This window comes from Aquarana catesbeiana, linkage group LG03 (genome assembly GCF_042186555.1).
Source record: "Aquarana catesbeiana isolate 2022-GZ linkage group LG03, ASM4218655v1, whole genome shotgun sequence".
Lineage (NCBI taxonomy): Eukaryota > Metazoa > Chordata > Amphibia > Anura > Ranidae > Aquarana > Aquarana catesbeiana.
Window position 1 is genome coordinate 207,733,830 of NC_133326.1, and position 15,233 is coordinate 207,749,062.

The window sequence follows — 15,233 nt, forward strand, 5'->3', positions numbered from 1 at the left end:
CTGCAGTGAATAATATAAGTTATTCTTTCCGACAAAATCTGACACAGGCAGACATATTACACACAATATTTGAGTATGTAATGCTGAGAAGAAAAGTTTGTGAATGAACTAAAAAAAAAAAAACGATAGATAGGTGGACCCCCGCTTTAACTAATTCTTAAATTGGTGAATAATTTTTCAGCTGAATGAAATTAGTAACATAATGATTCTATGATGAAAACAGTGTCTCAATGAGTCTCAAATAATGAAACAAAAAAGTCCTTAACCACTTCCTGACCGGCGCATGTACATATACATTGGTGGGTTGGCAGCCCTGCGCAAAATGACGTAAAGGTACGTCGGCTCCTTTAAGATCCTTAGCAGGCATGCGCCTGCTGCATGGAGGGGGACCCGATGCGCATGGCCCCCTTGATGAGAGACAGAACGGGCATCTGTGTGTGTGTAAACACACAAATCCCGGTTCTGTCAGGAGAGGAGAGACAGATTGTGTGTTCCTATTAGTAAGGAACAGTGATGTGTCTCCTCCTCTAGTTACTCCTATCCCCCCACAGTTAGAACACTAAGGGAACACATTTAACCCCTTGATCACCCCCTAGTGTTAATTCCTTCCCTGCCAATGACATTTATACAGTAATTAGTGTCTATTATGAGCTCCGATCGCTGTATAATTGTCGATGGTCCCAAAAAAGTGTCAAAAGTGTCCAATCTGTCCGCCACAATGTCACAGTCCTGATAAAAATCGTTGATCGCCACCATAAATAGTAAAAAAAATAAATAATAAAAATGCCATAAATCTATTCCCTTTTTTGTAGACACTATAAGTTTTGCACAAACCAATCAATATACACTTATTGTGATTTTCTTTACCAAAAATATGTAGAAGAATATATATCGGCCTAAACTGATAAAGAAATTTGTTTTTTTTTTTAAATTTGAGGGATATTTATTATAGCAAAAACGAAAAAATATATATCTATTTTTAAATTGTCGCATTTTTTTGTTTATAACGCAAAAAATAAAAACCGCGGAGGTGATCAAATACCACCAAAAGAAAGCTCTATTTGTGGGGAAAAAAGGACATTAATTTTGTTTGGGTGTCATGTCGCACGACCACGCAATTGTCAGTTAAATTGACGCAGTGCCGTTTAGCAAAAAATGGCCTGGTCAGGAAGGGGGCAAATCCTTCCAGGGCTGAAGTGGTTAAATATGTATGTATGGCCAACCACCAGTGAATTCCAGATATCCCAGACTTCTCTTCAATGGATCACCCACGTGTCACAAACAGTACATCCAGTGAACCATATGCGCTCATCTCCTAGGCTGGTCCTTAATCAATAGTCATTGTCAAACTCACTTTTGCCCCTTTAGGGCTATACTCCAACTGGCTCCTGGCTCCCAGTAGCAATCACAGGCACCGACACACAGACTGGAGCTTCTATTTGACCTCCTCCCCTCCGTGTGACATGTGCTCATGCAAAAGGGATAAAATCTATAGTGGTCTCCATACATTTTGTAACAATTTAATAAAATCTAAAATGGGACACCCACAAACAAATGCACTCTCAGTGCCATGTTCTGCGCATAGTATTAACCACTTCAGCCCCGGAAGGATTTACCCCCTTCCTGACCAGAGCACTTTTTACAATTGGGCACTGCGTCGCTTTAACTGCTAATTGCGCGGTCATGCAATGCTGTACCCAAACAAAATTTGCGTCCTTTTCCTCCCACAAATAGAGCTTTCTTTTGATGTTATTTGATCACCTCTGCGGTTTTTATTTTTTGCGCTATAAACGGAAAAAGACCGAAAATTTTGAAAAAAAATGACATTTTCTACTTTTTGTTATAAAAAAAATCCAATAAACTCAATTTTAGTCATACATTTAGGCCAAAATGTATTCGGCCACATGTCTTTGGTAAAAAAAATGTCAATAAGTGTATATTTATTGGTTTGAGCAAAAGTTTTAGTGTCTACAAACTAGGGTACATTTTCTGGAATTTACACAGCTTTTAGTTTATGACTGCCTATGTCATTTCTTGAGGTGCTAAAATGGCAGGGCAGTACAAACCCCCCAAATGACCCCATTTTGGAAAGTAGACACCCCAAGGAAATTGCTAAGAGGCATGTTGAGCCCATTGAATATTAATTTTTTTTGTCCCAAGTGATTGAATAATGACAAAAAAAAAAATTACAAAAAGTTGTCACTAAATGATATATTGCTCAAACAGGCCATGGGCATATGTGGAATTGCACCCCAAAATACATTCAGCTGCTTCTCCTGAGTACGGGGATACCACATGTGTGGGACTTTTTGGGAGCCTAGCTGCGTACGGGGCCCCGAAAACCAATCACTACCTTCAGGATTTCTAAGGGTGTAAATTTTTGATTTCACTCTTCACTGCCTATCACAGTTTCAGAGGCCATGGAATGCCCAGGTGGCACAAACCCCCCCCCCAAATGACCCCATTTTGGAAAGTAGACACCCCAAGCTATTTGCTGAGAGGCATATTGAGTCCATGGAATATTTTATATTTTGACACAAGTTGCGGGAATGTGACACTTTTTTTTTTTTTTTTTTTTGCACAAAGTTGTCACTAAATGATATATTGCTCACACAGGCCATGGGCATATGTGGAATTGCACCCCAAAATACATTTAGCTGCTTCTCCTGAGTATGGTGATACCACATGTGTGGGACTTTTTGGGGGCCTAGCCGCGTACGGGGCCCCGAAAACCAATCACCGCCTTCAGCGTTTTTAAGGGCGTGAATTTTTGATTTTACTCTTCACTGCCTATCACCGTTTCGGAGGCCATGGAATGCCCAGGTGGCACAACCCCCCCCCAAATGACCCCATTTTGGAAAGTAGACACCCCAAGCTATTTGCTGAGAGGCATGGTGAGTATTTTGCAGCTCTCATTTGTTTTTGAAAATGAAGAAAGACAAGAAAAAACATTTTTTTTTTTCTTTTTTCAATTTTCAAAACTTTGTGACAAAAAGTGAGGTCTGCAAAATACTCACTATACCTCTCAGCAAATAGCTTGGGGTGTCTACTTTCCAAAATGGGGTTATTTGGGGGGGGTTTGTGCCACCTGGGCATTCCATGGCCTCCGAAACTGTGATAGGCAGTGAAGAGTGAAATCAAAAATTCACGCCCTTAGAAAGCCTGAAGGCGGTGCTTGGTTTTCGGGGTCCCGTGCGCAGCTAGGCTCCCAAAAAGTCTCACACATGTGGTATCCCCATACTCAGGAGAAGCAGCAGAATGTATTTTGGGGTGTAATTTCACATATTCCCATGGCATGTTTGAGCAATATATCATTTAGTGACAACTTTGTGCAAAAAAAAAAAATTGTCTCTTTCCCGCAACTTGTGTCGCAATATAAAATATTCCATGGACTCAACATGCCTCTCAGCAAATAGCTTGGGGTGTCTACTTTCCAAAATGGGGTCATTTGGGGGGGTTTTGAACTGTCCTGGCATTTTATGCACAACATTTAGAAGCTTATGTCACACATCACCCACTCTTCTAACCACTTGAAGACAAAGCCCTTTCTGACACTTTTTGATTACATGAAAAAGTTTTTTTTTTTGCAAGAAAATTACTTTGAACCCCCAAACATTATATATTTTTTTAAAGCAAATGCCCTACAGATTAAAGCGGTGGGTGTTTCATTTTTTTTTTTCACACAGTATTTGCGCAGCGATTTTTCAAACGCATTTTTTGGGGAAAAAACACACTTTTTTAAATTTTAATGCACTAAAACACTCTATATTGCCCAAATGTTTGATGAAATAAAAAAGATGATCTTAGGCCGAGTACATGGATACCAAACATGACATGCTTTACAATTGCGCACAAACGTGCAGTGGCAACAAAATAAATACATTTTTAAAAGCCTTTAAAAGCCTTTACAGGTTACCACTTTAGATTTACAGAGGAGGTCTACTGCTAAAATTACTGCCCTCGATCTGACCTTCGCGGTGATACCTCACATGCATGGTGCAATTGCTGTTTACGTTTGACGACAGACCGCCGCTTGCGTTCGCCTTAGCGCAAGAGCAGGGGGCGACAGGGGTGCTTTTTTTTTTTTTTTGTTTTTTTTTTCTTTATTATTTTTTTGCTTTTTTATCTAATTTTTAAACTGTTCCTTTCATTTTTTTTTTTTTAATCATTTTTATTGTTATCTCGGGGAATGTAAATATCCCCTATAATAGCAATAGGTAGTGACAGGTACTCTTTTTTGAAAAAATTGGGGTCTATTAGACCCTAGATGTCTCCTCTGCCCTCAGTGCATCTGACCACACCAAGATCGGTGTGATAAAATGCTTCCCCAATTTCCCAATGGCGCTATTTACATCCGGCGAAATCTAACTCATAAAATGCTCGTAGCTTCCGGTTTCTTAGGCCATAGAGATGATTGGAGCCACTCTGGTCTCTGATCAGCTCTATGGTCAGCTGGCTGAATCACCGGCTGCATTCTCAGGTTCCCTGTTGAGACAGGAGAGCCAGAGAAAAACACGGAAGACGGTGGGGGGGGGCATTCCCTCCCACGGCTTGTAAAGGCAGTCTAGAGGCTAATTAGCTGCTAGGATTGCTTTTACATGAAAGCCGACCGCTGGCTGAAAAGAATGATACCAAGATGATACCTAAACCTGCAGGCATCATTCTGGTATAACCACTCAAAGTCGTGAATGGCGTACCTGAAGACAAAAAAATGGTTAACAATAAAGCACAGTAAACGGTAAAGTATAAAAAATTGCAGACCTGAAAAACAAACATGATAAAACATAATAACAATAAAACATTGCAGAATAGAATACAGTAAAAAAGAGCAGAACAATAGAGAGAGAATAGAGAGAGAGAGAACAATAAAACGACAACTATTTTTTTTTATTTTATATTTTTGTATGTGTTTTTTTTTTTTTGTTTACACTTTTTTTTGTAACTAATTTTTCTAACTGTAAACGGTTCCAGGTTCGGGTCTCTCAAAATGCGATGGCATCTTGGGAGACCCTGTGAAAGTGTGTCTAGTCTGTGCAATGCTGTACCCTAAGCTAATACTCAACTAGTGAATGGTAGCATTCAAAACATTCACCAATGCAAAGACCAGGATTGTCAGGACAGGAGGGACAATAATAGCGGGTGTCACGCCTATATCCGCGCTTGCTGCAGACACGAAATCTTTTTTGGGGGGGTTCGTTGGGTAGGGGTACTCGGGAGGACATAAAAATGCCTCTCATGCAGCCGACTGCATTTGGTTGGGGATGTGAATGGGGGAAGTACGGGCGCTGCAGAAGCGGTGGGTTCCCAATTAGGATTGGCGAATGCAGCAGGAAGGGCACTATGGGCACGACGGGCCTGTGTTTGTCTTTTTGGTGGCAGCGGGACACTACTTGTGCTTGCCACCTCACCAGCTTGAACTGCACTTATGGGACTCGCCACGTCACCAAGTGTTACTGCAGTGCTGGTTTGACTACGACCGGGGTGTACTAGGCCGCTGGTGCTTGCCAGTTCAATAAAAAGCTTAAAAAAAAACTGTTAGCGATCGCAGGGATCAGGCCTGACTCTGCGAACGCTGCAGTTATGTGTTTAGTGTTTTGTAAGTGACAGTGATCGATCGATACTGCACTTGGGTGGGCTGGGCTGGGCCGGGCGGAGGGGCAAAACGCAGGTGCTAGCAGGTATCTGGGCTGATCCCGCTAACACTGCGTTTTTGGGAACCCTAAACTGCTGGGGACGCTAGTATAGATCTGATCGGATCAGATATTGATCCGTTCAGATACTATACCACTAAGGGAGGTGTACGGCGCGTGTGTGGGTGTTAGCGGTACTGGCGCTAACCTGACGCTGCCTGGGGCTGGTGCTTGCTAGTTCACCAAAATGCTACCAAAAAAACTGTTAGCGATCGCAGGGATCAGGCCTGACTCTGCAAATGCTGCAGTTATGCGTTTAGTGCCTTGTAAGTGACAGTGATCGATCGATACTGCACTTGGGTGGGCTGGGCTGGGCTGGGCCGGGCGGAGGGGCAAAACGCAGGTGCTAGCAGGTATCTGGGCTGATCCCGCTAACACTGCGTTTTTGGGAACCCTAAACTGCTGGGGACACTAGTATAGATCTGATCGGACCAGATATTGATCCGTTCAGATACTATACCACTAAGGGAGGTGTACGGTACGTGCGTGGGTGTTAGCGGTACTTGCGCTAACCTGACGCTGCCTGGGGCTGGTGCTTGCTAGTTCACCAAAATGCTACCAAAAAAACTGTTAGCGACCGCAGGGATCAGGCCTGACTCTGCGAACGCTGCAGTTATGCGTTTAGTGCCTTGTAAGTGACAGTGATCGATCGATACTGCACTTGGGCTGGGCCGGGCGGAGGGACAAAACGCAGGTGCTAGCAGGTATCTGGGCTGATCCCGCTAACACTGCGTTTTTGGGAACCCTAAACTGCTGGGGACGCTAGTATAGATCTGATCGGATCAGATATTGATCCGTTCAGATACTATACCACTAAGGGAGGCGTATGCCGCGTGCGTGGGTGTTAGCGGTACTGGCGCTAATCTGACGCTGCCTGGGGCGACGCATATCACCGCCGGGCGATCGGGGGGCTAAACCTTTATTCGGTAATAAACGGCGGGTTCCCTGACACTATAAAAAATAAACGAACTAACCAGCGTCACCCGTAACGGTTATACGGTGATCAGTGGTGAAAGGGTTAACTAGGGGGCAATCAAGGGGTTAAAACATTTATTAGGTAGTATATGGGGGTCCCTGTCGCTATAAAACGCTGACGGCGAACCTAAATATTTACCTCACTAACTAGCGTCACCAGCGACACTAATACAGCGATCAGAAAAATGATCGCTTAGTGACACTGGCGACAGGGGGTGATCAAGGGGTTAAAACTTTATTAGGGGGGGTTAGGGGGGTATCCTAGACCTAAAGGGGGCTAATACTAACTGTCCCAACACTGTAACTGTCACAAACTGACACCAATGCAGTAATCAGAAAAAAAAAAAAAAAAAACTGCTGGTGTCAGTTTGTGACAGGGAGGGGGGGGGTGATTGGGGGGGGATCGGGGGGCGATCGGGGGGGGGATCGGGGTGTTTTGTGTGCCTGGCATGTTCTACTGTATGTGTAGTGTTGTGCACTCACAGTGAAGTCTTCTCTCCTCGGCGCTGCAACGGAAAATACCGAGCCGAGGAGAGATGACATCATTTCCTTTGCTGCTGTTTAGCATACAGCAGCAAAGGAAGTGATCTGATTGGCCGGCGGCGATCGCGAGGGGGGGCCACGAACGGATGGCCTCCCCCTCACCTCCGATCGCCGGGGGACATAACAGGACCGCCTCGGGCACCGGGGGGGGTCCGATCGGACCCCCCACCCACGGGAGGCAAATCACGTATATGTACGTGATTTTGCCTGCCCATGCTGCCTTGCCGACGTACATCGGCGTGAGGTGGTCCTTAAGTGGTTAACTGGTAATTGCGCGGTCATGCAATGCTGTACCCAAACGAAATTTGTGTCCTTTTTTTTTCCCACAAATAGAGCTTTCTTTTGATGGTATTTGATTGCCTCAGCAATTTGTATTTTTTGTGATATAAACGGAAAAAGACTGAAAAATGATATTTTCTACTTTTTTTATAAAAAAATGTAATAAACTCAATTTTAGTCATACATTTAGGCCAAAAATGTATTCAGCCACATGTTTTTGGTTAAAAAAATGTCAATAATCATATATTTATTGGTTTGCGCAAAAGTTATAGCGTCTACAAACTAGGGTACATTTTCTGGAATTCACGCGGCTTTTAGGTTATGACTACCTTTCTCATTTCTTGAGGTGCTAAAATGGCAGGGCAGTACAACCCCCCCTCCCCCCAAATTACCCCATTTTGGAAAGTAGACTCCCCAAGGAAATTGCTGAGAGGCATGTTGAGCCCATTAAATATTTTATCTCTTTGTCACAAGTGATTGAAAAATTACAAAAAAAATTACACAAATTTGTCACTAAATGATATTGCTCACACATGTCATGGTTATATGTGGAATGACACCCCAAAATACATTCTGCTGCTGCTCCTGAGTACGGGGATACCACATGTGTGAGAATTTTTGGGACCCTAGCTGCGTACTGGACCCCAAAACCAATCACTGCCTTTAGAATTTCTAGGGGTGTAAATTTTTTATTTCACTCCTCACTACCTATCACAGTTTTGAAGGCCATAAAATGCCAAGATAGCACAATCCCCCCCAAAATTACTCCATTTTGGAAAGTAGAGACCCCAAGCTATTTGCTGATAGGCATGTTGAGTCCATGGAATATTTTATATTTTTCCACAAGTTGTGGGAAAATTTATTTATTTATTTTTTTGCACAAAGTTGTCACTAAATGATATATTGCTCAAACATGCCATGGGCATATGTGAAATTACACCCCAAAATACATTCTGCTTCTTCTCCTGAGTACTGGGATACCACATGTGACTTTTTGGGAGCCTAGCCGTGTACAGCCGTGTACAGGAACACAAAAACAGCGACAAATTGCATACATTTTAAAAGCCCTTACAGGTTACCATTTTAGATTTACAGAGGAGGTCTACTGCTAAAATGACTGCCCTTGATCTGGCATTCGTGGTGATACCTCACATGCATGGTGCAATTGCTGTTTACATATGACACCAGACCGACGCTTGCATTCGCCTTTGCGTGTGAGCACGGGGGGACAGGGGTGCTTTTTTTTTATTATTATTTATTTTGCTTTTTTATTATAATTTTAAACTGTTCCTTTCATTTTTTTTATCAATTTTTTTGTTATTTCAGGGAATGTAAATATCCCCTATGATGGCAAGAGGTAGTGACAGGTACTCTTTTTTGAAAAAATTGGGGTCTATTAGACCCTAGATATCTCCTCTGCCCTCAAAGCATCTGAACACACCAACATCTGTGTGATAAAATGCTTTGCCAATTTCCCAATGGCTCTGTTTATATCCGGTGAAACCTAAGTCGTGAAATGAGCATAGCTTCCTTTTTTTTAGGCCATAGAGATGATTGGAGCCATTCTGGTCTCTGATCAACTCTTTGGTCAGCTGACGGAACCACCAGCTGCATTCTCGGGTTCCCCGTTGGGACAGGAGAGCCCGAGAAATCCATGCAAGACGGAGGGGGGGACATTCCCTCCCACTGCTTATAAAAGCAGTCTAGAGGCTAATTAGCTGTTAGGATTGCTTTTACATGAAAGCCGACCGGTGGCTAAAAATGAATGATACCAAGATGATACCTGCAGGCATCATTCTGGTATAACCACTCAAAGTCCAGCAACATACCAGTATGTTGCTGGTCCTTGTTGGACATACATTGTAATGTTCTTTTTTTTCATGCAGCCTGTGGGCTGAACAAAAAAAAGAGACTGATCAGTGGGTATGCCCACCATTAGAATACCGCCCTTCATCCACCCACTTCTAATGATGGGCATACATGCACCATTTTCTTTTAACTGTGGTGGTGAAATCCCCTCCTACAGCGCTGGAGTCGCTGATTTACGTATCGTGGGAGTAAACGCTGTTGCTATCAAGCTAAATAAATCAGTGCTGCAGCTGAATGGCGTACCTGCTAAGCAAATGATAGTTAACAATAAGACAAAGTAACATTACAGTATAACAGTAAGACTTACCACACCTGCAAAGCAAATACAATAAAAAAATAGTAAAAATAAAACATTTTTTAACGCAATCTGTGCCTAAAAAATATATGCCGAAGCATGGGGGCATCCACCCCTAATGTTAGGAGCAAATCGCTCCTCCACCCCTGCCCCCATGCTTCGGCATATATGCTCTTTTTTTTAACTGTAGCGGTGAAATCAGCTCCAACGGCGCTGGAGTCACGGCTTTACATATCGCGGGAGCAAGCGCTTTTGCTGTTAAGATAAATAAACCCGTGCTGCAGCTGAATGGCATACCTGCTAAGCAAATAATGGTTAACAATAAAACAAAGTAACATTACAATATAACAGTAAGACTTACCACACCTGCAAAGCAAATGCAATAAAACATAGTAAAAATAAAACGTTTTTTAACGTAATCTGTGCATTAAAAATATATGCCAAAGCATGGGGGCATCCACCCCTAATGTTAGGAGCAAATCGCTCCTCCACCCCTGCCCCCATGCTTCAGCATATATGCTCTTTTTTTTAACTGTGGTGGTGAAATCACCTCCGACAGCGCTGGAGTCACGGCTTTTCATATCGTGGGAGCAGACGCTGTTGCTGTCAAGATAAATAAACCCGTGCTGCAGCTGAATGGCATACCTGCTAAGCAAATGATGGTGAACAATAAAACAAAGTAACATTACAGTATAACAGTAAGACTTACTACACCTGCAAAGCAAATACAATAAAACAGAGTAAAAATAAAACATTTTTTAACGCAATATGTGCCTAAAAAAATATATGCCAAAGCATGGGGGCATCTGCCCCTAATCTTAGGAGCAAATTGCTTCTCCACCCCTGCCCCCATGCTTCGGCATATATACTCTTTTTTTTAACCGTGGTGTTGAAATCACCTCCGACAGTGCTGGAGTCACGGCTTTACATATCGTGGGAGCAAACGCTGTTGCTGTTAAGATAAATAAACCCATGCTGCAGCTGAATGGTGTACCTGAAAACAAAAAAATGGTTAACAATAAAACACAGTAAACAGTAAAGTATAAAAGAATTACATATCTGAAAAGCAAACATGATAAAACATAGTAACAATAAAACATTGCATTGTAGAATACAGTAAAAAAGAGCAGAACAATAGAGAGAGAATAGAGAGAGAGAGAACAATAAAACAACAACTATTTTGTTTGTTTTTTTAACTTTTTTTTAATTTTTTTTTTACACTTTTTTTTGTAACTGTTGTAGTGGTTGTAACTGTAACGGTTCCAGGTTTGGGTGTCCCAAAATGCGATGGCATCTTTGGAGACCCTGTGTAAGTGTGTCCTAGTTTGTGCAGTGCTGTACCCTACGCTAAAACTCCACTAGTGAGTGGTAGCGTTCAAAACATTCACCAATGCAAAGACCAGAATGGTCAGGACAGGAGGGACAAAAATAGAGGGTGTCACGCCTATATCCGCGCTTTCTACAGACACAACATTTTCTTTGGGGGGCTCGTTGGGTAGGGGTACCAGGGAGGACATACAGAAAATGCCTCTCATGCAGCCGGCTTACTGCATTTGGATTGGGAAGTTGGGCCAGAGCACTGTCTGGAAACAGAAGGGCTCTGATGATCTCTTCCTGGAATTTAAGGAAGGATCCAGTTCGTCCTGAAGCTTTGTATAGCACAAAAGCATTCAGTAAAGCCAAATGAAATAAATAAACAGACACTTTTTTGTACCAGCGTCTGGCCTTACAGGCAATACGTACAGCGCCAACAACTGGTCGTTGAGGTCCACCCCTCTCATATTAAGGTTATATTCGTGGACACAGAGGGGTTTGTCCACAACACCAGTCGCCAAAGGAATTTGGACTGTCGTGTCTGCGTGAAGGGAGGAAAGAACGAAAACATTCTTATTATGCCTCCACTTCACAGCGAGCAAGTTATTACACTTCAAGCAGGCTCTCTCCCCCAGCCAAGACGGGAATCTACAAGCTGCTGGGGAAAGCCCCGGCGATTAGATCGCACGGTGCTGCATGCTGCAATTTGTTGATCAAACAAGTGACAAAAAAATGGCACTCTCGTGTAATAATTGTCCACATACAAGTGGTACCCCTTTCCGAATAAGGGTGACACCAAGTCCCACACAATCTTACCAGCTCTATGTGACTATCTCTTCCCTCCTAAACCATAAAACTATATGTATAGCCTGTGGCCCTGTCACAGAGCTTATACATCTTGACCCCGTATCTGGCACGCTTGCTGGGAAGATATTGTTTGAAAGATAAGTGGCCAGAAAACTTAATCAGGGACTCATCAATGCAGACAACTTGATGGGGTGTAAACAAGGCTGTAAAATGTTGGTTGAAGTGGTTTACGAGGGGCCGAATTTTGTAGAGCCAATTGTATCCAGGGTCACCCTGAGGACGACAGAGTTAATTGTCATTGAAGTGCATGAACTGTATTGTGCCCTGGCCATGGAAGTAGAGAACACAGGCGTATGGTGAATTGGGTCAGTGGGCCAATATGACCGCAACTCACTCTTTTTAGTTATGTCCAAGAGGATGGATAGGCCTAGAAAGGTCTTAAATTCGGTAACTGTAATTGGTTTCCATTCTCTGGCAAAGGTCAGCTGGGGATTAGCGGTGATGAATTGACCAGCATACAAATTGCTTTGGTCCACAATAGATCTATAGAGATTTTCGGTGAAAAACAGCGAATAAAAATCAAGTGACGTAAAATAAACTGTTTCCACATAAATGCCAGGTTGGCCAGTGAATGGGGGAAGTACGGGTGCTGCAGAAGTGGTGGGTTCCAAATTAGGATTGGCGAATGCAGCAGGAAGGGCACTATGGGCTCGATGGGCCTGTGTTTGTCTTCTTGGTGGCAGCGGGAAACTACTCGTGCTTGCCACCTTGCCAGCTTGAACTGCACTTATGGGACTTGCCAGGTCACCACGTGATACTGCAGTGCTGGATCTACGACCAGGGTGTCCTAGGCCGCTGGTGCTTGCCAGTTCACCAGAAGGAATAGCGGTGCTAGTGCTTCTCTGCTCCATAGGAGGGACCTGCGGTTCTTGCACCTCAACAACAGCAGAAGAAGATCAGGGTCTGGTACACCTGACCTTGACAGGGACCACAACTCCGTCGTCAAAGCTATCTGTCAGGGTGCAGCTGCTGTGTACAGGTTCGTATTCTAAGCCTGAATCTGACAGATGAGTGACTTCTTCTTCACTATCTGTCATGCTCAGAAACGTGTAGGCCTCTTCACTAGTGTACCTTTGATTCGCCATTTTGGGCTCTAAATTTACTGGTACACTAGTGAGACTCACAGGTAAAAAAGCTCCTGACTGTTTGTGACTCATTCAAATGCTACCAAAAAAACTGCTCAGATCAGGCCTGACTCTGCGAATGCTGCAGTTATGTGTGTTGTGTTTTGTAAGTGACAGTGATCCATTGATACTGCACTTGGGTGGGCTGGGCTGGTAGGGGCTAAACGCAGATGCTAGCAGGTATCTGGGATTTTCCCACTAACACTGCATTTTTGGGAACCCTAAACTGCTGGGGACACTAGTATAGATCTGATCAGATATTAAGGGAGACGTATGGTGTGTGCTTGGGTGTTAGCGATACTGGCACTAACCCGATGCTGCCTGGGGCGACGCAGATGCTATCTGACACTAAAACCAAACTGATATCACTGGTTTTTATTAGGTAATATATGGGGGTACCTGAGGAAATAACCTGACGGTGAAACTAATAACCTAACTGGCTTACTAGCATCACCAGTGACACAAATACAGCGATCAATTAGTGACACTGGCAACAGGGGGCGAAAGGGTTAACTGGGGGGCAATCAAGGGGTTAAACCTTTATTAGGGGGGTTTAGGGGGGCAACCTAGACCTAACGGGGGCTACTACTAACTGCCTTGCACTTACTGAAGTCACAAATGACACCAATGCAGTGATCAGTGAAAAATCTGAAAACTGCAATTGGTGACACAGTGACAGGGAGTGAAAGGGTTAACTGGGGGCAATCTGGGGGTGATCGGGGGGGGTGAAAAGTGTACCTATGTGTGCTAGTGTTAGTGTGCTGTTGGTGTAACTCACGGTTAGATGCTCTCTCTCTCACTGGAATCCAAAGGACTCCACAAGGAGAGATGACATCACTTCCTCCTGCCTGTGTTTACACTTACACAGGCAGGGGAAGGTTTTAATTCTTTGGGAGTGATCGCCAGGGCCAGACCATAAATCATTGGTCTCGCCCTGGAGACTGATCGCTCCTCTAACAAACCCGACCGGCGCGGGCACGGGGGGGGTGCAATCGTGCCCCCCGCCCATGGGGAGGGCGGGACGTACAGGTACGCCCATTTGCCCACCCGTACCATTCTGCCTACATACATCGGTGTGTGGTCGGGAACCGGTTAAATCATAATGGCAACAGAAACTACCCAAATGACCCCAATCAAAAGTTTATATACCCTGGTGAATTTGGCCTGATAACATGCACACAATTTGACACAAAGGGGTTTGAATGACTATTAAGGGTAACCACCCTCAACTGTGATCTGTTTGCATGTAATTAGTGTGTGTGTGTGTTTGTGTGTATAAAAGGTCAATGAGTTTCTGGACTCCTGAAAGACCACTGCATCTTTCATCCAGTTCTGCACTGACGTTTCTGGATTCTGAGTCATGGAGAAAGCAAAAGAATTGTCAAAGGATCTGCAGGAAAGGTAGTTGAACTGTATACAACATGAAAGGGATATAAAAAGATATCCAAGGAATTGAGAATGCCAATCAGCAGTGTTCAAACTCTAATCAAGAAGTGGAAAATGAGGGGTTCTGCTGAAACCAAACCACAGTCAGGTGGACCAACTAAATTTTCAGCCACAACTACCAGGAAAATTGTTCGGGATGCAAAGAAAAACCCACAAATAACTTCAGGTGAAATACAGGACTCTCTGAAAACATGTGGTGTGGCTGTTTCAAGATGCACAATAAGGAGGCACTTGAAGTAAGATGGGCTGCATGGTCGAGTCGCCAGAAGAAAGCCATTACTAGGCAAATGCTACAAAGTATCCCACTTATAATACGGCAAACAGCGCAGAGACAAGCCTCAAACCTTCTGGCACAAAGTCATTTGGAGTGATGAGACCAAAATTTAGCTTTTTGGCCACAACCATAAACACTACATTTGGAGAAGAGTCAACAAGGCCTATGATGAAAGGTACACCATTCCTACTGTGAAACACATAGGTGGATCACTGATGTTTTGGGGATGTGTGAGCTACAAAGGCATAGGAAATTTGATCAAAATTGATGGCAAGATGAATGCAGTATGTTATCAAAAAATACTGGAAGAATATTTGCATTCATCAGCCAGGAAGCTGCACATGGGACGTACCTGGACATTCCAACATGACAATGATCCAAAACACAAGGCCAAGATGACCAGTCATTGGCTACAGCAGAATAAAGTGAAGGTTCTGGAGTGGCCATCTCAGTCTCCTGACCTCAATATCATTGAGCCACTCTGGGGAGATCTCAAAACGTGCAGTTCACGCAAGACAGCTCAAGCATTTAAAGGAACCGGAAGCTTTTTTCCAAGA